Source organism: Hibiscus syriacus, unplaced genomic scaffold, assembly GCF_006381635.1.
Source record: "Hibiscus syriacus cultivar Baekdansim isolate YM2019G1 unplaced genomic scaffold, ASM638163v2 tig00110621_pilon, whole genome shotgun sequence".
Taxonomy (NCBI): Eukaryota; Viridiplantae; Streptophyta; class Magnoliopsida; order Malvales; family Malvaceae; genus Hibiscus; species Hibiscus syriacus.
The window spans coordinates 1,281,627-1,307,371 of record NW_024062802.1 but is presented as its reverse complement, the minus strand read 5'-3'; the positions used below and the strand labels follow the sequence as shown (position 1 = coordinate 1,307,371).

The window sequence follows — 25,745 nt, the reverse complement described above, 5'->3', positions numbered from 1 at the left end:
TTAAATGTCATAAATGCCCCCATCCGTTTTTCTTAACTACCCCTCCTCCTCCCCTATATAAACCCCCTCAACCCTCCCTCATTCTTCACACCAAAATCATATTCCATCTCTATATAACTCAAATTCTCCAACTATTTGAGTTTTAAATTTGTTATTAGTGGTAAGAAATTTTTTTTATGTTAGTATTTTTTAAATAGTTATTATTTTTTATATTATATTTATGTAAATATTATTTTTTTATTAAAATAATATTTATATAATTATTATTTATTTAGAATTATTAATTTTTTTTGCTAATTATATTGTTTGTCTACAGTTATATGGAAAACGAAATCTGTTGCGATTGGATATTGATCTATCTCCAGACATTTTAGCGATATGGTAATATTTTTTATAATTAATGTTAATATTTAAATTTATTTTTATTTTAAATTTATTATGAATTTATATTAATTTTTATTTTTTATAATGTATATTATTTAGGATGCTGATCGTATTTTAGAGACTTTTATTAAAAATCCACATATACCGACACCGGAACGTATTTTGCCATATTTGGCTTCTTTCGGGTTCGGGTATATTGCAACAATTATAGGCGGTTGCAAACTCGAACCTGTCCTAATTTCTGCACTGATTGAGAGGTGGAGGCCCGAGACACACACTTTTCACCTTCCATGTGGAGAGGCGACAATTACATGGAGGATGTCTCTATGCATCTGGGGCTTCCCGTCGACGGAAATATGATGTGTGGTATGGCGGATGGTGATTGGCAATCAATGTGCATTGATTATCTTGGAGCTGCTCCGCCAGAGTTTAATGGAGGTAGAATAGATTTATCTTGGTTGAAAGCTAATTTTGAGGTTTTAAATGAAAATGCTTCAAAGGATCAAGCAAAGGCATGTGCTCGGGCATATATTCTACGAATAATTGGAGGAATATTGATGCCCGACAATCTCGCAACCAGGTGCATTGTATGTGGTTGCGACATCTGATCGATTTTGATGAAGCTGAAGATATAGTTGGGGTGCTGCAGTTTTGGCATTTCTCTTTAGAGAAATGTGTCGGGCGACCAATTATAAGAAACTGCTATCGGGATGTCTTCTGCTTCTACAATCATGGGCGTGGTTCCGCATGCCTTTCTTATGCCCGATCGTGAATGAACCATACGTATTCCCCTTATTGAGGTAATTTCGACTAAATTTTGATTTAAATATTTTCAATTAAATAGGGTGATATTTAGTTTATATTATATTTCATAGGTGGTCGATGAAAAAAAAGGACCATAAAAGTATACCTACTGGTTAGAGAAATTCGTTTACTTATTGATACGAAAGCTGGGTCTGAGGTATGTTTTTAAATTTGTTTAATTATTAATATTTAATTTAAAATTTAGATATAATTAGAATATTTTATTTATTTGAATTGTATATTTATATTTCAGTTTCAGTGGATACCTTATGCGAGCGATGAAGTGAAAGCTTGCATCCCACCCTACCTTAGTGGTCATTAGAGGTATGGATATCGGTTATACCTCTTATATGTTATGCTATTATTGAGTGGCATCCATTGATCGCGTGCTCCGTCAGTATGGTTGTACGCAATATATTTCCTAGAGCTCCTAGGAATTTAGACGAGTGCATAACATAGATAGACGAGGAAAGAAATATGTTAATTGGGTGTGGAGACACCTTTGCCTTTGGGAGAACCGATACACTGTTGGCCCCTCGAATATTACGCTGAAACTGGTCATATGGTTACGGATAACTATATGACTGGTTTAATGAAAATGGGAAGCCGTTTCTACTTTCGGCGGAAGCACGAGGGGTTAACATTCCTAGGCGCCGAGAAAGACGTCAACCGTCTCAATATCATCGTCTCCCGACGCGTGGACGGAGAGAAGGCGCTACCGGTTCTGCATCAGTCCCACCACAACATCCTTATTCGTCGATGCCGCAGGGGTACATGCCCAGCCCTCCACTTCATATGTCAAGCCCACCAGTTTATGCCATCTCCACAGGGTTACATTCCGAGCCCGCAGGGTTACATTCCTACCCGCCATGTTACATGCCTAGCCCGCCAGGTTACATGCCTAGCCCGCAGGGTTTTATACCATATGGAGTGCATATACGACTATGTTTAATGATCCATCATATGGTTCATATGCATTTTATTTGCCTGGTGGTGCTTCTCTCGGACACCTCAATCTCCATCTGGATCACATACATCGATGCCAATGTTTCCACATTCTCACAGTTCCCGGGAGCGGTGGGATTGTTACTAGCACTCCTCCAGGGTCGTTATTTTATACAGGCCCTTCAGCCCCTTCAGCGTCATCTACACCAAATGAAGAAAATGCTGCTGATGATGATAGTGAAGATGAGGAGACTGAAGAACAAGTTCCACGAAGAATCCTCCACGAAATAGACAACCACCGCCATGTGGAACTCATTCGAGAAGACGACATCGGTGATCCATTATATTTAATGTTATTTAAATAATATATTTCAGAATTTTATGTAATTTGGTTATGTTATTTAAATGTTTCGTGGTTGTTACATACATATTTTTTAATGTTATTTTTTATTCACATTTAACATTAAATGTTTGATAAATGTTTTTAAAATACAAATTATATTATTCGAAATTTAAATAAAAATAAAAATAATATTATTCAAATTTAAATTTAAAATATAATTATAGTATTCGAAATTTAACATTAAATTTCAACTTAATATTCCAAATATATTCGAAATTAAAAGTTATATTCCAATTATAGTTCACAATACTTAAATTGAAATTAAATTTATCCATACATATGATTTATCATTAACATATATATTAAAACGTATACATTAAAATCAACTTATGTTGAATTCATCGATCGACGGAATCTGCCAAGAGGGGGTGAATTGGCAATTTATTCAATGTCACAATCAACTTATCACTTCACATTTATTCACTTTATCCATAACATTTTATCTAATTTATTCAAACTTCACATAACGTTTTAATTTAAGTTATTCTTAACTTGCTGAACTTTCAAAAGAAGTTAAATTTTGGTTATAATTTACCTTATTTACTGATATCTAGTGTCCCCGAGGGACATGAGTGACATAATAGGCAATGATAACATATTCTCTGACGAAATAATGGAAGGCGTCCCCGGGAACGCGTCTTCATGTGAATAGTGAAATAATAGGTACTGATATATCTAGTGTCCCCGAGGGACATGAGTGACATAATAGGGCAATGATAACATATTCTCTGACGAAATAATGGAAGCGCCCCCGGGAACGCGCCTTCATGTGAATAGTGAAATAATAGTACTGATATATCTAGTGTCCCCGAGGGACATGAGTGACATAATAGGGCAATGATAACATATTCTCTGACGAAATAATGGAAGGCGCGCCCCCGGGAACGCGCCTTCATGTGAATAGTGAAATAATAGGTACTGATATATCTAGTGTCCCCGAGGGACATGAGTGACATAATAGGGCAATGATAACATATTCTCTGACGAAATAATGGAAGGCGCGCCCCCGGGAACGCGCCTTCATGTGAATGTACTCCGATTATAGACACTATTATATGCAACGTATTATAAACTTTCAAAACAAACTTCAGTTCACAATCTTTCAAATTCTCAAATTCCCAAACTCTAAATTCTCAAATTCTCTGAAAATGAGTCGTCTTTCTGCTGTTGTTTTGTATGATGGAGAAATTAAGGAAGCTGAAGAGGGGGTTGTTTTTGAGTCAGATCATTATATCCCTTTAACCTTGAAGAGAAACATCACAATTGAGGAGTTAATCACAAAAATTTCGTTAAAGATTCGTGTAGCAGGCCAGAGAAGACTATCTTCACTTCAGTACAGATTTCCTACTGAACTTTTTCCGCTCACGTATACATCATTTCAGCTTTCAAACGATGATGATGTTTCTATGATGGTTGATGCTCATATGGGGAGTTCACAATCTCTTATTGAAATGTATGCCACTTTTATTGAGGTTCGTGTAACTCGTGGTCTCTCATATTCCTCTCACTTTGGCATTGCATATCAAACTGATCAAGTTGATAGCCCGATACAACTTATATGTAATGATTTCACATCATTAATGGTGGATCCAACGCCATATACCATGCCATCAAGTTCAAGAGGAAGGCATTCATCTGCAACTGCTTATAATCTCAACCCACGTGGCTTCACCAATAATCCATATGGCAACATCTCTTCTACTTCAAGGGGCAGACATTCATCTGCCAATGTTTTCGACTTACATATGGAAATGCCAACGAGACGACAGTCTATTCACATCCCACATGATACAATGGCCTCAAGTTCAAGGGGAGGACATGCAAGCGGGAACTTATTTGACCTCAACATTGGATTATCGAAGGAACCCTCATCTCCACCCGAAGAACCTCTTCGGGAGCCAGGTGCAGATGGTGCTGAAACGGGATTATTCGTTGAACCTAACTCACCACAGTTTAACGTACATTCTGATGATGACGAGGATGACGTTCCGATAAATACAACACCAGCCGAACTTCTGCACATATGTTGAGGCTGATTATGATGCAATGTATGAGCCTGAATTTCCAGATCTTCCTGATGTTGGCAACTATGGACTTCAATCATCAGTCAATGACGGTAATTTACATATTGGAATGGAGTTCTCATCGAAGGAGGAAGCAATGATGGCAATAAAGAGTTACAATATTCGTAACTCAGTTCAGTCCCGAGTTGATCGATCTAACACGGAGAAATATGTCTGCTACTGCTCGTCCAACGTCACAACGGATGTCAATGGATGGTCCGTGTATCAAAGAGGAAGAGGAAGAACAACTTATGGGAACTAACCAGATACAACGGTCCTCATACATGTTGTGCAATAGGTATAAACCAGGATCATCCCAACTTGGACTCCAACATTATTTGTCAAGCAATCATGCCCATTGTCAAGCAAAGCTCTCATATAGCTGTTGCAGTGTTGATTTCTGCTATACAGTCACAATATGGGTACACTGTCTCATATAAAAAAGCGTGGTTGGCAAAACAGAATGTCATTTGCAAACTTCATGGCGAATGGGATTCCTCTTACAACGAGCTGGCCAGTTGGTTTCATGTTGTGCAAAGACTTAATCCCGGGACAATTGTTGAGTTCGAAACTCAACATCATTACGTGAATGATCGAATGGTTCGCGATCGCTGCCAATTTTACCGAGTCTTTTGGACTTACCCTCAGTGTATTAATGCAGTTAAGTACTGTAAACCAATTGTCCAAATTGATGGTACTTTCTTGTATGGGAAATACAAGCAAGTTTTATTATTGGCTGTGGTCTAAGATGGAAACCGCAATATTCTTCCTGTTGCGTTTGCCCTCGTTCAAGGAGAAGACACTGAGTCTTGGGCTTTTTTCCTTAAAAATTTACGTTTACATGTTGTCACCAGGGAACGAGTATGCATTATTTCAGACCGAGGAGCCGGGATAAAGCAGTAATGGACTCTTTGGGTACAATGTATAGACCTCCACATGTTCAACATCGTTATTGTGTCCGTCATATTGCTGCAAACTATTACGGAAAATACAAGAAGAACGATGAACGTCAGTTAGTCGTGCGGATGAGTATGTTACTTTTTCCCAAATTTTCTATCAATTTCTTATTACTTATTTATACTTCATATTAACTATTACATATTCCTAATGGCTTAGGTTACGAACTCTTACCTCAAAGGTTTGAGTCGATGCTACAAGAGCTGTTTGGCAAAATAAGAAGGGTGCGAGTACATTATGGACATCAGCAAAGAAATGTGGACAAATGCATATGACGGGGGGTATCGCTATGGTCATATGACAACAACTTGGCTGAAGCAATAAATTCAACCTTAAAGGGGCGCGTCATTTACCAGTCACGGCGTTGGTTAAAACGACTTTTTTTTGGGTCAACTCTTTGCAAGCTCGGTGGACAAGCTCTTACTTGGATGCAAAACGGACATATTTACCACCCAAGACTAGTAGTTGATTTACAGAAAAAAGTGGCTGCATCAAATGGGATGTTAGTTACAAATTTTCTCGCACCCGTGAATTGTTTCGTGTAACCGAAATGCCACGTCCGCTGCAAGGGATTGAAGCTAACTCTTTCAGAGTTAATCTGCAAGAGAGGTGGTGCGATTGTGGTTTCTTTCAAGCACTCAAATATCCATGCTCTCATGTCATTGCTGCTTGCTCACATTCGCATTTGGACTACAAAAATTATGTTGATCCCGTATACCAACTTTCACAAGTATTCAAGGTATATGAATTTGAGTTTCCGCCCATAGGAAACGAAAGAGACCCAAATGAGATTCAAACTTGGCTTACAATTGTACCAGATCCATTGCTATTGAGGGACTCAGGTCGTCCAAAATCTACTAGAAACATTGTGATATGGATATTCGGGAGAAGTCAACAGAACAAAAACGATGTGGCATTGTAGAAACATCGGCACAATAGAAAAATGTCCAGCTCTGTTATCATCATATAACCGTTAACTCTTATATAATTAATATTGTATTTAAATGAATGTTTTTGTTTCTAATAATTTAATGTTATTGCATTTATATAATTTGTCAATGTATGTACACCTAAATAATTTTTTTAACTTTTAAATACCTAAATATTTAATATATTTATTTAATATAATTAATATTATTAGTTATAATTTTTTTAAAAAAATAATAATAATTCCACCTTCTAAGTAGAGAAAATATTAAATTAAACAAATTAAAGTTATTAAAAAATTTATGTATACGATGACACATTTCATGTTCTGATTGTAGGATTAAATTTATTAAATTAAATTTTCAATAAGACTAATTTATAAAATATGTAAGTCTTGAAGATTAAATATGTAATTATACTAATTTATTAACTTATGCATCAATATTTTCGTTAAATATTGATATGAGATGACTAGATTGATAACATTAAATAATTAACTGATAAAATTAATAGATCGATATCAAAATCAAAAATATAATATAACCATATGTGTAATATTATAATTTCATACATTTTTCCTATAACTACAATAAAGTCAAAACTGGTTTTCATATATTGTTATATCATATTATGTAGATAATTCACTCCACCTTTAACACATATAACAAAATTCATTTGATAATCTTACATTATAATCGAACATTTTCATAATATATTATTAATTTATAATAATATAAAATAAACTATTTATTATAAAACAAAACGTGTCCTGAGTTGGCAAAGGCGCGTCCCCGGGGACGCGCCTTCCACACGTGGCATCCAACTCAGCGAAAACACGGGTAAAACGCGTCTCCGGGAACGCGTCTTTGCCAACTCAGCAGAAAAGGTGCTACTTCTGGAAATATTGATCAACGTGTCAGAAAGGGAAAATTTAAAGCAAATGGTGTCAGTTATGTAATTTAGCAGCTTTTACCCAGAACGCAACGTTCTTATAGAAGGTCAAACTGGGCGGCTGCTCTCCTCTCTGTCTACCGTTTTTATGCAGTATTTTTAAGAATATTTTAAAAAATAAAATTAATAATGATATATCAGTAATGATTTATTATTCTTCTATTTTATTTTTATTTTGATAATTTAATTGTTTATCTTAAATTATATATAACGCTTATATTTTATTTCGGTTATTCATAATTAAAAATCAATTGTAATACTATCATTGTAATATTTTTATTTTTCAATTTTCATGTTATTATTATTTTTATTAATTTTTAATTAATTTTATTCCATTAATAAAATGGTGAGGCATATAATCAAAAATATATAATTAGTTTATACTAAATATCTTAATCAACTAAATGTTTTTAGTGGATATACAATTTGATCCCGAAACATTTCAAAAATATTAACCATTAATTAAACTAAAAATTTATTTATATTCTATCGAAATTATTATTTAACTTATATAATAAAAAATATAATTAATTTATACTAATATCTTAAAAACTAAATGTTTTTAGTGGATATACAATTTGATCCCGAACATTTCAAAAAAATATTTAACCATTAATTAAACTAAAAATTTATTTATATTCTATCAAAATTATTATTTAACTTATACAACTATTAAATTAAAGATTAAATAATTTTCTCACTTTATTTGAAAATACATATAAATATCATTAGTTGTAAACGAATTGAGTCAATCGAGTACTATTGAAAACAAATATATAAATTATATATTTTTCAACTTGTTAAAAAATAAATATATAATAAGGACAATTTGGTCAAATATACATTCCAATAATCTTACATTCCTGCTAAACCAACCAAACACAAAATACAACATTCTCAATAATCCTATTCCCTGGTAATCTTACATTCCCACTGGTAATCTTACATTCCGTGAACCAAACGCACCCTTAGGGTTAGCTGGATGTCGACTTGTTGTTAATATTATTTTTATATATAATAAAACACCAATGGTGTTATTTGGACTTTACAAGCAAGGGCGGAACTTGTCTTCAGAGTCTTTCGTCGCCCCCATTACTATGCACTTTGGTAGCATCACATTGCCATCCCTTGGCTACACACCTCCTTCGCATGAGTCACACGTATAACAAATCGTCGATAACCCTTCGTAGTCTATGAGTTAACTAAAACCATCAACTATAATCTAAAACCCTAACGGCATCCACAACCATAGTGAGTGAAGCAAATCTTCTCCACTTCCCTTTTCTAGTGTTATAATCAATATGGATATGATACTTTGCAATTATTCTGGACATCTCTTTTGTATAATACTTATAAGATAAACCAGGTAGATGTACCCAAACAAGAATCTTTAACGGATGATCTTTCGTAGTTGAACTGTTAGGTAGCTATATATCATAAGGGTCGGTCCTGACATTTTAGGGACCCTAGGCAAAATAAAAGATAAGGACCCCTAAAAAAATAATTTAAGCCCCTAGTGTATAGTAGAGCATGGATATCTGCTCAAGTATTTATAATGGGCACTACTAAAGCTACCGCATATTACTAAGGACATCTCCAACGCTGTGCTACAGTGGAGATATTTCCACTGTAGCGTGCTCCAGCCCTGCGCCAGTTCCATCGCCACTGTGCAGATTTGCTACAGTACCGCGTCACATCTAGTGCGGTACTGTAGCTCGCGCTAGATTTTGTTTTTTTAGTTAAAATATATTAAATTATAAGATAAATAAAAATATATTTAAATTAGATAAATAATCATATTAATTTTTTTGTAATTTTTCAGATTTTTTGAATTTTTTCTGATTTTTTTATTTGTAAAATTAATATTATAATAGTTAAATATTGTGAATAAAGTAGAATTAGTGGTAATGTAGAGATAGCCCTGGAGATGAATTATTGTTTCATGTCTAGAGTAGATATAGAGATGCGTTAGAGTAGGGATTAAGACTGGAGATGGCCTAAACATACCAAGTGTGGGGAGTATTACTAAACATACCATGTGTGGGCCCCATTTTCGATGATTGTAAAGGGAATCAGGCCTTACTTATCTTCTTGTCATATTCTTCAACACTATCCCAACATTAATTCCCTTTTATTTATCTAATTTATTCAAAAACATTAATTATCGAAATAACTTTCATTTTAATTTATTTATTAAAAAGTAAAATTTATCGGATATATTTTTTTTATCAGATATATTTTTGTTTATGTCACATGTTTCATTTATCGGACAAAAACTGTTTGACTTTTTCGTCTTTGTCATATCCTTACACAAGAATGTTTGTTTATGTCACATGTTTCATTTATCGGACAACAATTGATTGTCTTTTTCTTCTTTGTCTTATCATTGTTAACACAAGAATGTGCAAAGAGAGGCAATTGTAGACAATCGTTTTTATCCGGATCGAAAAAAATATTTTAAATATTATTATTAGTATTTTTATTATTAATATTAATATTTCTTTATTAATTATTACCTAACCTAAAAACTCATTACCTATTAAATAAGCATCCACTAAAAATCTGCTACCTATTAAATAAAAACTCACTAACTATTAAAGAAAGAAAACTTTATTAAAAAAATTGTGTGTTTAATAGATTTATTGGTATATTTAGACAAACCTTTTTTTATAATATGTATGCATATTACTAAACCCACATTATATAAACCAACGGTATTATATTATAAAGACAAGTGGAGGCAAGTATTTATAATATGCATGATTTTAAGGATAAAAACAATATTATATTATAAAAAGGGTATTTTTTTAGGGGCCCAAGTATTTATAATATAATATGCATACATATTACCAAACTCACATTATATAAACCAACGGTATTATATTATAAAGACCAGTGGGGCCCACATCTGATAGATTTAGTAATATCGGGTAGTTTTAGTAGTGTTTAATAAAAAAAATAGTGTTATATTAAACTTTGGCCCCTAAAAAAATTTGGGATTTGCGATTTAGTCTAAAAAATTGATTTTTTTAATTATTAAACTTAAAAATATTTTTAAGAATGGCCCCCTCTAAACGTGGGCCCTAGGCGGTCGCCCCTCTCGCCTACCCTCAGGGTCGGGCCTGTATATCATGGATCATCCTCGGGCCCTTTAGTAATATCCTCACGCAGTTTTTTTCCGGTGCAAAACGAATGTCAAAATGCTTCAAAATGTTACAAAATGGTCATTAATATTTTTTATTAATCTAGGACGATTATAAGGTGATATATATGTTCGAAAGATTCTCAACCATTTGAATATAAACACTCAAATACCCCTGCAGATGTCGTGACTAAACTCGCGACCTCTAAGGATAACAATCATTCTTTTAATCAGTAAGACTGTTTGGTTTATGTTTGTATTATTTTTATTGAGTAAACTACACGTTTAGTGTCTAAACTACTTTATTTCGTTTTGGTACCTAATTTTATTTATTTTCAAAATCATACATAGTTAGTTTATGTTTTATTTTAGTATCCCCGTTAAAAACTTAACGGTGTGTTGACGTGTCACCTTAAGATAATTCCACATCATCATTAAAAAAAAATTTAAAAATGTCACGTCGACAGTTTTGTTATTTTTTACGACGAGGTACCCAATTGAAACTTAAACTAAATGCTAGTATGATTTTTTAAAAAAATTAGTATCAAAACAGAACAAAAGTAATGGTTTAAAATATTAAACGTGTAGTTTACCCTATTTTATCTTACTTTTTATCACTAGAAAGATTGGATATCATGCCACCATGTTGTTAATATCTAATGAATCCCATTGACTATATGTTAAATGGTGTTGCACCTAACAAATTCAACTCATTGCCACCATGAAAACAACCCTTGGTCACTCTATTTTTGTTCTCTTAATTATCATTTAAACATATGCAGTTATATAGGGTCATTTATGACATGTCAAATACCACTCATTTAGCAGAGGATGATATCTTCTGCCTAGATCAAGTAATTGTCACCCATACTCTTATATTAATAAATGTTCCTAAAATTTTAAATAAAGTACGGTTGAGTTGTGATAAATTAATTGTTACTTATCATTAATGTATTTACTTTATTTTGGTGTTGAGATGCTTATCCTTTATCAGATATAACGATATTTATTTATATCGTCTATTTTTTTAATTATCTAATAAAAATTCCCAATCATGTTCGTGTATATCCTATATTACTATCCACTGATTAATTTTTCTTTAATTATACTATGAGAGACTACCTATGAAAAAAGCAACTGACAATACATTTATTAGGTGGTATTTTTTTGCAGAGGTAAAAGGTCTGCAGTCTGCGGACCACATTTGCAGGCATCTGCAGCAGAGGAGGTAGTCTGCGGACCACATCTGCAGGCATCTGCAGCAGCAGAGGAGGTGGACCAAAAGTCTGCAAGAAGAAGAATGTTTGTTTTTTAACGTCTGCTAAAATGAACTGAAATATAAATAAACTGATTTTTAAACTTAAAAGAGTTGCAATACTGAGATTTAAATTTTAAATTTATAATACTGAAATTTAAATAATCCATACAACTACAATAATAAATTATTTAAAATAAATCAATCCATATTTTAAAATAAATCAATTCATACTAATAAATTATTTAAAATAATTTTTTAAAATAAATCAATCCATATTTTATAATAATTTATTTTATAATAATTTATTTTAAATAAATACTTATAAATTATTTAAATTATTTTAATAAATAACATATTTTATAATTATTCTTGAAGAGATTTGAAGACATAAAACCATGTATGCACCAAGAAGAGCTTGCGCAGACGTTAGAAGAGCTTCTGTTTTCTAAAAAACAACGGTCTGCGAAGCCTAATGTCTGCGCGTGGTTTGTGCGGCGCAGACATAAGAGTTTGAAGAGGTAGAAACAGTGAAAACAAAAACATACTTAGTTAATTTTCAAAAGCTGAGAGGTATAATTATTGAATAAATGTTTAGCTACAAGTAGATGAACGGCAAAATGGTTGAGATAATTCTCAATATAAGCTGCCTCGGGGATTATTTTCCCATCTAAGGTGAATTGAACGGTATTAACTTAAAGACGCCAGATGCTTCATACGTCTTCAAGCTAAATATGAAATCTTACTAGAAACAATAAATGAAAGACTTAAAGTTAAAATTCCACACATAACAAGATTTGAATTAAAATAAAATTAAAAATTATATATAATAAAAGTTAAACATAAAACCTTAAAGTTATAAAAAAATTAAATCTCAGTATTAAGCAATTATTGAAATCAATGAAATAGATAGTCGAGGGTTTTAATTAGTCCACCACTGGAGACGACACAAGTATTCAGTATTCACCAATCACCATTAACGAAGAGCATGGCCGACGCAGGGTGGACGGCTAACTTTATGAAATCAATCTACCACGTTTATCGTTTTAAATGATTCTTCAAAGTTTTGGCCCACGCCCCCATCGCTTTTATGCATTAATTTCTCATAATTTGGTTTATCTTACTTTACCAAATGTAAAAAATTAGTATTTTTTTAATAAGATTTCATATAAGTATTTATTCATAATTCTTTTTTATCATTAATAACAAATATATACCTTCTACAGATGCAACCGTTCGAACTCGACTTTTAGAGAGAACAACATTATCTTTTATTGTTAAAGTCATTTAATGGATTCAAAATTTAGTCTCATATAAGGATGAGTATGTGTTAAATCCAATGTTTTTAAAACCGGACCGGACATTGAACCGGTGAAGGTACTGGTTCACTGGTTCAATCGGGTTCAACCGATGTTGAACCGAATTTTATATAAAATAACATTTTTTTAATTTTACATAATATTCAAAACAATATTAATATATATGTAACACTTTTTTTAAGTTTACAATATTAAAATGTATAAAAATATCACAAGTCGTAACATATAAAATTAAAAATCATAAAATCAAGTGAAACAAAATGATTCAAATCAACTACAATATAATATTTAAGGTAAAACATATTAAATAATAAATATAACTATATAACTATAATCAAAAAATAAAATTGGGGCTTAAAAAATCATAACAAATGATATCATTGGTTTAATTTAAAAAACAATCACAATGGCTAAGAAACATAGAAGAGCATCCCAAAAGTTTAAAGAGTAAAATATGAGAACAAACAATCTCACATGGTTAAGAAACATAAGATCGTCTCAACTTACTTCTATAAATAATAGAGGTAATTTGACATTCAAATCATGGAGCCTTTTGGTGAGCACAGATGAACTATTATTTCGCTTTAATTGAGCTCAAATTTTAGGCTTCAATCGAACTTCTAATTTTTTTTGAGTTGAGCCTTTTGAGTTCAAGTTTTAATATTATATTTCGAGTTCGAGTTGAACTTGATAATTTTTAGCTCGTGAGTTTTTTAGTCGAGTTGAGCTTACTTTTAAAGTTTTCAAGTTCGAGTCGAGCTCAACAATACTCGAATTGACTTGGCTCGTTGAACAAACGACGTCGTTTGGTTTAATTTTTTTTAAAGAAAAAAGTTAACCAGCGGTTCAAACTGGTTTTGCCGGTTTTCAATCGGTTCACTCCGATTTTACCGGGTTTCAGTCGGTTCATTGCCAGTCCGATTTTGTGAGGTAACCGGACCGGACAGGCACGGTTCACGGTTGAACCGATTGAACCGGCCGGTCCTCCGATTTTGATAACCATGGTTAAATCAAATCACATTTGACATACTCAAAGTTAATTTGAATATTATATCTTCATCCGTTAATCAATTCAAAGTCTAATCTAATATTTATGATAAAATTATTGTGTCATGATTAAATTTATTATTTTAGAAAAAAAATTATTCGGATAGATTAATTTTGAAAGTGAATGTTCCTTTAAAATTAACAAAATCTTTCAAATATAGTATACTAAAAAAAAGATTTATTTAATATTGTTCTTTTTGAAAATTATATATATCTATATATATATATAAGCACATTTTATAAATAAAATAATGAGTTAAAACTTATTATTCATAAGAGTAAAATAAATTAATAAATTACTAGCATAAGTTGATCTAAATGGTAAGTAGCTTAATATTATTTAAGCATATATCGAGTTTAAATCCTTGTATATAAAAAAATTCATATAGACTCACCTATTAAACCAAAAATAAATAAATAAAATAAATTATTATCATAAAAATCTAAATGATCTTTTAATATTTAGTTAAAATAGAAATAAAATTATTTGACATATTATAAGATTTTCCCCTTTTTTTTCTATCATGTGTATTATCCAACAATTTATACTACGAACAATCCGGCGTCAGCTGGAATGACTCGTATTTGGTTTCACTTCGTAATTAATTTCCTTTCTACACGTATATATTTTTCTCACTACCGCTCTCGACTCTAATTGAAGAAATCAGCACCACCGCTAAGAGGGATCCTAATGGTGACCGAAGATTTAGCTTCCCCAAAATCACCAATCCTTTGCCTCAATTCACGTCTTTACAATCGTTATGGCGCGTATCTTCCTTGATCTGTCCCGAATACGAAGAAGAAGCGGCGAGCCTCCAACGGAAGAGCTTCTCGATCTCAGACTCGTCGGAAAGCGAAGCGAACGAGGGAGATCAGGAAAATGGACGTGCTGTGGGAGGAGTTCAATGAAGACTCAAGCGAGCAGCACGTTGCGCAGCCGGAAAGAGGTGCAGGCTATGGTGAAGATGACCAAAACAGCCAACGGAACAGAGCTGATTTGCCAGAACAAACAGAGTAAGAGCTTGTTGGCGGTGATGAAGAGGTTGAAGATCAAGATGTTTTTATATTCGCAACTTTTGGATAAAGAACTAATTTAACACCATCGCCGATGAGGTATAAATTATTATAAAATAATTTATTTAAACTATTATGAAATGGACATTAAATTTTATCGGACTATTACATAATTTTTATTAAATTTATCAAACATTTACACTTATTATTTGCAATTCAGTAAATTCAATGACTATTTTGTAATTTTGTAAGTTTGAAGACTAAAATGATCATTTAACATAGTTCAATGACTTTTGATATACTTTACCCAGTTAAAACTCTATTTCAAACATCCTATCTAAATTAACTTGTAAGATTAGACAAATAACCCAATTATTAAACAGATGTTTTCCACAATAATTTAAGTTTCTTACCGTAAGTCTTGGGATTACTTAGTATGTCGGTGAAGGCTCCATAGGTAAATTGCCATAAACAAAAATGGCATTATTGGTGTAGTTAGCGTTCAACTGATCAACAAGAGTCCTGAACCGCCGGTTGAACACTTGCACCATGTCGTTCACGGCTGTTATACACTTTCCCCGGCGGCGCAAAGCCTTTGGCCAGCTGATTCGGAATGCAACCGAGTGGTCCAATGCCCGCCGACAAAACTTCTCAGCCTGATTTGTATAGTTCCTACAAGTGAACCAGTTTCACAGATACAGTCCTAACCATATAGCAATTTAGTTTTTAAAGATTAATAAATAAATGTTAAACTCCATCATTAGTCACTAAACTTTAGGTGTTATCTCATTTTGATCATTAAACTATAACAAGATGAAAGAAATTAACAACCATTATCTAACCTGGAAAAAGGGGAAAGAAACAATTGTGTTATCACCTCGTTGATGATTTAACGACCTAATAACTAAAAAATTGATGTGAAAAGTTTAATGTTATAATCAATTTTTTTTATAGTTCGTTAAAAAAAAAATGAGACAACGTCGAAAGTTCGGTAATTAAATATGTAGTTTAACCTATATAAATGGTAAACTAACGTTTTATTAGATGTCTAATTGTGTAAAATTTATACTCTATAACCTTGTCAACTTTAATCTTAAAACTATAAGCCTAAACCTTAAATCTCAATCTATAAACCCTAAACCCTAAACCCTAAACCTTAAATATGACACTTAAATAATCAAGGTTGTGAAGTCTAAATTTTGGACAGCATGCATTACCATTATTTGACCTGCATATTTATTTATTAGAAGACTAGCAAAAGCTTCAGGTGTGTAAGTGGAGCTTGATGAATAAATAGAGGGCATGAGATAATTGTTGATGTAGTCATTGCTGCCAATGTTCATCACAACTAAAGATTTTCTCAAGTGTTGATTCAGCATCTCCTGTTCCATTTGGTTTTGAAGCTGGTTCGATGTGCTTTTGAAATTCTCAACCTGTTGACTCCAGCTGAACCTGTCCCCCTGCTTCATCAGTTCATTCGTCAAGGGGGGAGGAAAACTCAACCCTAAACTGATTAGATATTAGATTTTACCAGATTTAGTCCACTTTCCTCAAGGATCCCAGCTGCGGCTGAAGCATAGTTTACTCCGGCGTTAATGTCTATTTCACCGGTGAACGTTTCGGTGAAGGCCGGAAGAAGTGGAAGACCTAGCAAATCTCCTGCAATATGAGAAAAATCATGTAATCGGAGAGGAAGCCAATAGTTTTATTTAGGGTCAAATAACAAGAGGATTGTACTATAATTTTTTTATAATATTCGATTTAGATTAATTGATTAATAAATTTAATATTAATAATTATATAAAGAAAAATTAAAAACTTATGTTAAAAAATTAAATTAAATGATTAATTAAAAAAATTGAAGTATAAAGTTTATTTAAGCAATGGGTAAAACACTTACTGCCATTGATATCAGACATTTTTACTTATATATCGTATACATAAATTTTAAAATATTCTGTATTAGTCTTTAAATTAATATTTTAACTTAAAAAACATTCTATAACGATATTCAAATTGTTATTGTCATTCTATTTTGATTATTTCGTAGTCAGTTTTAATAGTTTCTCAAAATTTGAGAATTAAACCACGACCTTCTATAAGAATAATTTATTTTTTAAATTCTTAATGACTAAATCTGTAATTTTCTAAGAGTTAACGATAAATTAATAGAAGAACCAAAATAGAATAATATTGATAATTTAAGGATCAATATAAAACGTTTTAAAATTTAAGAAATAATTAAAATGAAAATCATAATTTAAAGATTGATATAAAATATTTTAAAATTTAAGAATCGATTTAAAATAAAAGTATAATTTAAAAACATCCTAATTAACTCTAGTAATAATAATTCGATTCTGAGTTAAAATTTCGAGATATAATTGTATCTACAAACTTATATAAACCTTGGCTCTGTAAAGATAAATTTAAAATCCATAAACTAATCAACACGGTACCAACTACCAACCAAGGTGGAAATAAAATTTCGTAGCTTCCAAACAAAAAAATATACTAAACCATGCACATGGCTGAAACATATAAAAGAGAGATTAGATAGAGTTGGAGAAAAGTTGAGTACCGAGTAGGGATGGCAAACGGGCGGGTCGGGTCCGGATATCTCCTCCCATCTTCATACCCATCTAATATTTTTTAATCTACCATCCGTCCACCACCCATGATGGGTACAAATTTTCAAATCTACACCTGCCCACGCGAGTACATTTTTAAATTCATCCCACACTCACTACCCACTAGCGACATACCCATCTAGACCCGCCTGACAGCAAACTAATGGGATGTTGGAGTTGGTTCCCAGACAGTTCGTGATGGGATAGCAACGCATGCTTCAATTTGTCAAAGGATTGACTCTACTAATGTTATGGAGACAGATTGTAGAGAACATGTAGTCGCAGAGTTAGATTGTTGAGTTACTTTCGATGTTAATGCTCATAGTGCGCCTAATATGAGTTTTGAGGGGCTAAAGAACATGGAAACTGCTGCTTTTGATGTTAATGCATATAGTACGGCTAATTTGTGTTTGGATGGACAGTATAGACTAAAGAATATGGAAAGTGACGTGGTTAGTGGGATTATGGGTTTAATCAAAGAGTCGAATATTTCCCTAATTAAAGACCATATTAAAGACTAAATATCCTTAATATTTGGTTAAATTATATGTTACATATTATACAATATTAAAATTTATAAATTAGTCTCTAAAATTACACCTAAATTTATAATGGTCTAAAATTTAATAAATATTTAGTTGGGCAGGCGGATGTGGGGCGGGCGGATGCGGGACGGGCGAATGCGGGGCGGGTAATGTCTCAAACTCATTACCCGCCCACCACCCACGACGGTTACCACTTTATAAATCCACACCCACTAAAATTATACCCATCCCCACTCCAATTAAAACGAATACAGTGCGAAATCCACGAAATTGTACCCGTTTGCCATCCTAGTACCGAGGAAATCTATGATGGTTTTCCGTTGCAGAACCGCCCCGTTGGACCCCCTTGAAAATCAATACCGTACGGAGGAAAATTTGATTTCGCCAAAGAACGCAAGCCGTTATTGTTCCCGTTATCCACTAACGAATCGCCGATCACAAACATCGCCGGAAACTGGTGAGCTCCCGCCGCCGCCACACCATCGTAGACCGAGATTAGAACCGCCAAACAGAAGGCCACTCTCAGGTTGGCCAACGCGGAGCTCGTCGTTTCCGTATCTTTTGTGTGTCGCTTTTAATTCTCTCCTCTGCAACAATTGTTTGGATATAAAGGTAATTAAGCGGTGAATGATGCTGGATAAGGATGATGCTAAATCGTGTTTAAAAAGTTTAAAACGGCTTTGAATCAGCAATGATGCATAAATATAAAAAGCAAAAGAAGGATTGAAGAGGTGATGGAGAGGATGATGTTCATTTTCTCAACTCCTTTGCAGATTTCCAGCAATTTCTTGTCCTTTTGTCAATATAGTTTATTGGTGGTGAGTCGGTTAGCTCGGGCTGTTTTGCGAGAGCGTTTCTTAGCGTATTTTCCAGCTTCTCCATTAATCTCTTATATCAAACTTTGGAATTCCACTGGCTATACAGAAATTAGGAAGCATACAACTATATTACTAATAATTTATATTAATAATATATCAAAGGTCACATCATTATACTTAAATAATTATTTTGAATACTAAATTTTTAAATATTACAAAATATTTATTAAATTCATCAAATTATTATAAAATTATTAGTACTTATTATATTATTAATATAATCATTTATCTTTCTTTTTTTACTTTTAAAATTCAATGGTTAAATAATTATTTATAATGTAATAATTTTTATATCTTCCCTCTTTAATAATTTAATTTAATTTATTAATAAAATGCATTTATTATTATTATTATATCTAATATTTAAAACCGATCTAATATCTTTTATTGTATTGATTGAAAATTTTGGTATATAACCTGCCCAAACAAATGTCACACTATTAAATATTGATTTTATAGAAATATTATTTTTAATAAATATTTAATGAACGTCTAAAAGTTTTTTATAATGGAGAAATAATTAAATATTTTTCAAATATTCAAACTTCACCTATGATTTTTGAAAATTATCTATACGTGATGATAAGGTCATTTGTAAAAATTATTTATTTATATACCAACTATATATTGAATAATATTTTTTATTAGTCATAGTGATTATTATGTAATATATGTTCAAATTTTAAAAGACTCGCCATTTGACAATAAACACTCAAACATTTTTACATTAGTCTTACTCTGCCTGATACCTCTAAAAACAACTTTCCCTTGATAATAATCCTTAACGTATACAATAACGTGTAAAATAATTAGTCAATGAGAGTTCAAGCATTGTAAAAACTATTAACAAGAAGATTCATGGCACTATATAGACTATGTAGTTCAACTTGTAATAGAACAACTCTCTAGTATATATATATATCACACATGCTTCAAACCAAGAGAGGAAAGAAATGAAGATAAATAAATAAAAAACTATATTGTTTTTCTTGCGCTATAAATATTTTTCTCTGAAATGGCTCTTCAACAAAGTTCTATTCTGGATGATTTTGCTTTCCTTCCATCAAAGTTTGGATATGGTTTTAAATACTTCACATAGAAACCGAAAACGGAACACCAAGCCACCGATCGAAGCTCTTTCATCATCATTTTCGACGACTGATGTGAGGGTACAGTCCTAAAATATGCTCCGGCAGGAAGTCGTGTCGGGTCAGGATTCCGACAATTGGAGGCCTCTGCATTTGTAACATAAATAGTGAAAGGTTAAAATGAAATTACCTGCATATACATATCATGTGCATATGTACTCCAAAATTCCAGTGCTCGAACATTTTTCATGCACCAAAGATAGGTAGAGAGCAAGAGCGACTTACCCCCTGACTCTTTGGTACCACGCACATGTCCGGAGACCTAGTTGACGGAAGAGAACTGCAGCTTTGGCAAGTGACATGGTCTCAACCACTGTGTACGGTGATGCATTGGTGATAGGATGGAGATCGACATACATTTCCATCTCCTCGTCTTCGATGTCGAGATCCTCTAACTTGACTCCCTTCCCTGACCCTGCCTTAGCAAAGTCAAATGAAAAGATTCTACGTACCAACTCATCTCCTGCAAGTACCCTATCCTTTGAAAATATCTTTCCCTTGAGTAAAACGAGTAAATGAGACCTTAGAACAAGCCCACACAATTCAGGCGAGTCTGCAAAAGGTGGTTCATCAATAACAGGGAATCCATTATGCCCTGTTGTTTTCAAAGCATGTACTATGTTTCCTACCTTCTCGACACCAGAAAAGGTGATCAGAGGACCAGAAACAATGTCTCGAGCAACTAAATGTTTCATGTAAGGTTCTGCATGAGCTTCCATATATGGCAAACCTTTTAGTTTTACTATTTGGTCATAGACTCCATGATTAAACATGTCGCCCATGGTTTTTGAGATAAGGAGAACCAGCATGACAAGCGGAAGCATCAGCAGATCATTAGTGAGCTCAAGCAGTATAACACACAGGGAAACTGTCATTCTCATAGTGCCACCAAGAAAGGAAGCTGCCCCAAGGAGCCCAAACAGACCAACATCGAGTTTAGTAATTGGTTCAAATAGTCTACCAACAAGGCGGCCATAGCCAGCCCCAGCCAATATGACAGGAATGAAGAGCCCTGATGGGATAGCTATGCCGTAGGTGATAATTCCAAGGCAGTAAACAGCACAGAAGAAGATGAAAAGGGTGGAGAGATGAAATTCTTTTGAAGTGCTGGTACTCAATAGGTTACGGATAGCATCGTCATTAGTGTTTAGAAAGAGGGAGGCCATATCATTGTAATGATTTGGCGGACACTGAAAGCTTTTGTAGTTGCCAGATACATCAATGTTGGGGCATCTTGAAGACACATCAGTGGGACAGGGGATGCATGTAGCAAACCATGGCAAGCCATAAGAACAGATAGATGTTAACAGGGAGATGGTAACAACAAGCAGAATCTTAGCAGCAGGTCCTTTTCTGCAGAAACAGAGAACAATTTAGGCTTTAGGATTTATATCAAATGTAGCACACAGGTAAAATCTGAATCACTAATAACTGATACTGCAGAAGCTTTATCAGTGTGTTAAAATCAAATCAAATAGTATAGGGCATACACATCAGAGACAACAGAAAATTGCCTTTTTCTTTTAAAGGAAGGGGAAAATTGGCGAGAAGCAAACCAGTGATAACTAGTACGTATATATTATCGATGTTGTGCTGTCACTCATAATAACAGTATTACCAAACTACTTATGCTCAAGTATACCAGGATCTATGATTGGTTGAGGTACATACTCATTAATCAAGCTGTAAGTGCGAAGGACCTTATCCACAAGATAGTTATATAGGCTTCCAAAAATGCCTCCAATAACTCCTAGAAGTATCACAGCCAGTATATCTGGCACACTATATGAAACTTTGGCCGCACTGACATCATACATGATTAGTCCTCCTTCCCCAAACAAACCACAAGTTCCAGTAGAGCATAATTGTATGAAAACTCTCAAAACCATAGCAACTACTGCTGTTGTGAAAAAGGTTCTCCAAAGAAGAGCACTCCTCCACCTACAGATAAGCAAAGGAAAACCACACATCATGATATAAAAGGCACTTAATTTACTCACTGAATATTAAAGAAACATTTCAATCATCATTGTGATTTACACATATTTTAGTTTCTACCACAACATGCCATCTAATATCAGGCCAAAATTTCTGCAAAATAATTACCTCATTTAGTAGACATAAAGTATTTATAGTCTTGTGATTTGAATAAATAAAACTACAAAAGGTTACAGCATGAATAGCGAGGAAAACAATCTTCTCAGTAACGTTAGGAATTATTTTTCATGCCATTGGTAAAATTATCAGCATTATGAGTGTGCAAGACAAAACGAGGGGAAAAAAACGAAAAAAGGGGGGTGGGGAGGAGAAGCTGGAACAATTAATACTAATTTGACAGAGAAATATGGGGGTACCATGACGCTGCCTCTTCAAGGGCAAAGAGTACACCGCCAACTGGAGCACGAAAGGCGGAAGCAACACCAGCAGCAGCACCACAAGTAATCAGGTCCCGTCTGTCACGGTCATTTTTGAAATACCTAAGCCATTTCCAAGTCAAATGGTATTTTCGGGAACCTCCTTGTCCAATTAAAGAAGCTATGCAAGCACCTGTATGAACCATAGGTCCTTCTTTGCCAACGACAAATCCAGCAGACACACAAAGAATTGATCCAAAATCTGCCACATATGCAATAAGAAATAAAAATACATTCAAAACCATGCAGAGAGCGGGTTCAATTTCTGTCGATAAACAAAAATATTGAAGATGTGTTCCAATGCTTTCGCAGACTATGAGTAGTAAAGAATTCAATAGTCATAAAATGTATTATAGTGATATGCAAAAGGAGCAAACCAGTATCAAAAGCACAAGAGGCAAGGGTAAAGATAACAAGCAAAAGAAGATTGCTAAATATGTTTAAGCTGCCAATGCCATTCACCTTTACAAAGAGAGTACTTGGAGCCAGTATTGAATGAGCATCCACACCATTGAGATAGGCTTTCACCTCAGGAATACCAGAACCTGCTGCTGCTGGAGCAATATAAGCACAAAGTGCTGCAGCTGCTGCTGCCAGAGCTAAATTGCAGCCAGCAAGCGCTGCAAAAGCTTTGTAGTATCTGCACTAGATCATTTTTCGACGTTAATTGAAACCAAAATGATAAAACTAGAAGATTTCAACAAGTTCATTACACTAGAAAATATAGAAGTGCGGATCTGAAATAATTGCTAGACATTAAAGATTATATGCAATTTATGAATTTGAACTCATGAGGAAAACTAGAGAATAGTTTGCAACAATTGTAAAGTTGGCTTACTGGTGCTTCAGCATGAGTCCCGTGGTCATTAGCAGCTTGAACCCAGAGATATTCTCAACTGCTATATTGTTAAAGATCCCAACTAGTCCAGTGAAGAGCCCTATAATAAGAGCAAATGCCCATTTAAGCAGAACATACTGAAATATTTGGATCGTCTTCCTTGATCGCCAATCCTGCTTGAATAATTCATTTTCTATAATCCTGTTATAAACAAAGAATATATATATAAAGACAAAGGTCTGGTAGCTAAGAAAATATATATATATATATATATACATATAAGACAAAGGTCTGGTAGCTAAGATTAGTTATTCAACAACAATTTTAACAAGACTAATCTATGTAAAAGTAGTAAAATTATTTTTAAGAACAGTAATCTCTGGAGTAGTAGCAATCAATACCAACACAGAAACAAAAATCAAAGCATGTTGAATACACACCCACCCACATGTGTGTATACATATACTCAATTGAAAAATTGCCAATAAAACAAGGTCATAATTGATCAATTTCTCCCCGGTACGCGATTCGGCTACATATCGGAGCATGTCTCTCTCCCTTACAACATATTTAATCACTGTTGTCATAGCTGAACATTGGTTAACGCATAGACAGCTTAGAACTTAGAGCTTACTCATAATCAAGGCTCTCCACTGGACAAGCATTGGCACCTACGATGGCGATCTGGGAAGTGGTGTTGCGTCTCTTGGTCAAAAGGGGTTGACTGTATATCCTCTCATCCATGTCCTTCTCAGAGTAGCTTTCAATATCATCATCGTCATTCAGTACTTTATTTTCACGATCCATAACTGTTACTTACAACAACAATTTTTTTTTCCTTTTCACCTGCACCCCAGTCATGGAAATGGTCAAATAAATACATTCCAGAACTCAATTCTCGAAACCCAAATCTCCAAAATCAAAGCAAGTCAACACACTCGATTCATTTCTCAAATCCGAAATCTTACGGGAACTTAAAAGCTTATCATATATGAGATACTAACATAGAAAAAAAAGAAACGAAAAGACCGGAAAACGTACCTAAAAGACACAGATCTGATCAGAGAATTATGTGAAAGAGAGTAGGGTACTTGTCAAGAACAAAATGGAAGGCCAAAATCCAGAAAACAAAGCAATCCAAATATGAAAAAGAATAGTAATAAAAAAAAAACTGACAAAATCCTATATGATTGGGGTTGGACCGAAAAGAAAGTACTTATAAACCACATTCACATATACCATAATAAAATCCTTCATGCTTATCTACACCAACTGCACCATTACTTTCTTTCCATACGTATTTTAATAAGTTTTTTCCACCTATGTGATTGTGCCAATTCAAATTGAGATTAATTGAGAAAAAGCTATTGATAATTCAAAATATGTTTATTTATTTTATTAATGTAAGTTATATTATATGTTTGAATTCAAAAACGATATTTATAAAAATGAATAAGGTGGACTCTGTGGAAAAAAAAATTGTTGTTATTTTTTTAGAATTCGGATTCGAGCATCATAGATACTAGGGATATGAGAGTTCAATGTTGAGAGAGATTAAGAATTATTTTTGAACAAATATTGTCTTATACTTACTTTAGCTTTATAAAAAAAACTCATAAATATAATATATATATATATATAATTATAATTATTTAGTATACTAATGATAATATTGTTTATCAATCATAAAATCTGAATTGTTTAAACGTTTAAGACTATCTACTCTCAATATTCTCATATATAATATTAATTAAACAAACTCAATTGAATTTTATTTTTTTAAAATAAGAGATTGCATTGTAAGAAATTTAGTATTTAACAAAACTATATTTTTTTGTTTATAGAAAGAGATATGGGATATTAATTAATATTTTGACATTTTATGCATTATTATTATTATTATGTTCATTGTGGGGTATTGAATAATTAGGGTTCAGAGGTCAAATCATTGAAGAAGAAGATAAAAAGGAGATACTTTTCGGAGCTTTGACGACTCTGGAGAGGTCGAATTACAAAATGGGACAAAAAGTAAAGATAATTATAGTTTAGAACTTTAGCATGAAAACTAGGAAAGAGATTGT

At 33.1% G+C, this 25,745-nt stretch overlaps 2 pseudogenes; both read right to left on the bottom strand.

Annotated features, from left to right (window-relative positions):
- Positions 1-15,586: 15,586 nt before the first annotated feature.
- LOC120135884 lies at positions 15,587-19,268 on the bottom strand (annotated as a pseudogene).
- An 865-nt stretch (positions 19,269-20,133) lies between these two features.
- Positions 20,134-24,799, bottom strand: LOC120136162 (annotated as a pseudogene).
- Between the last annotated feature and the right edge of the window lie 946 nt (positions 24,800-25,745).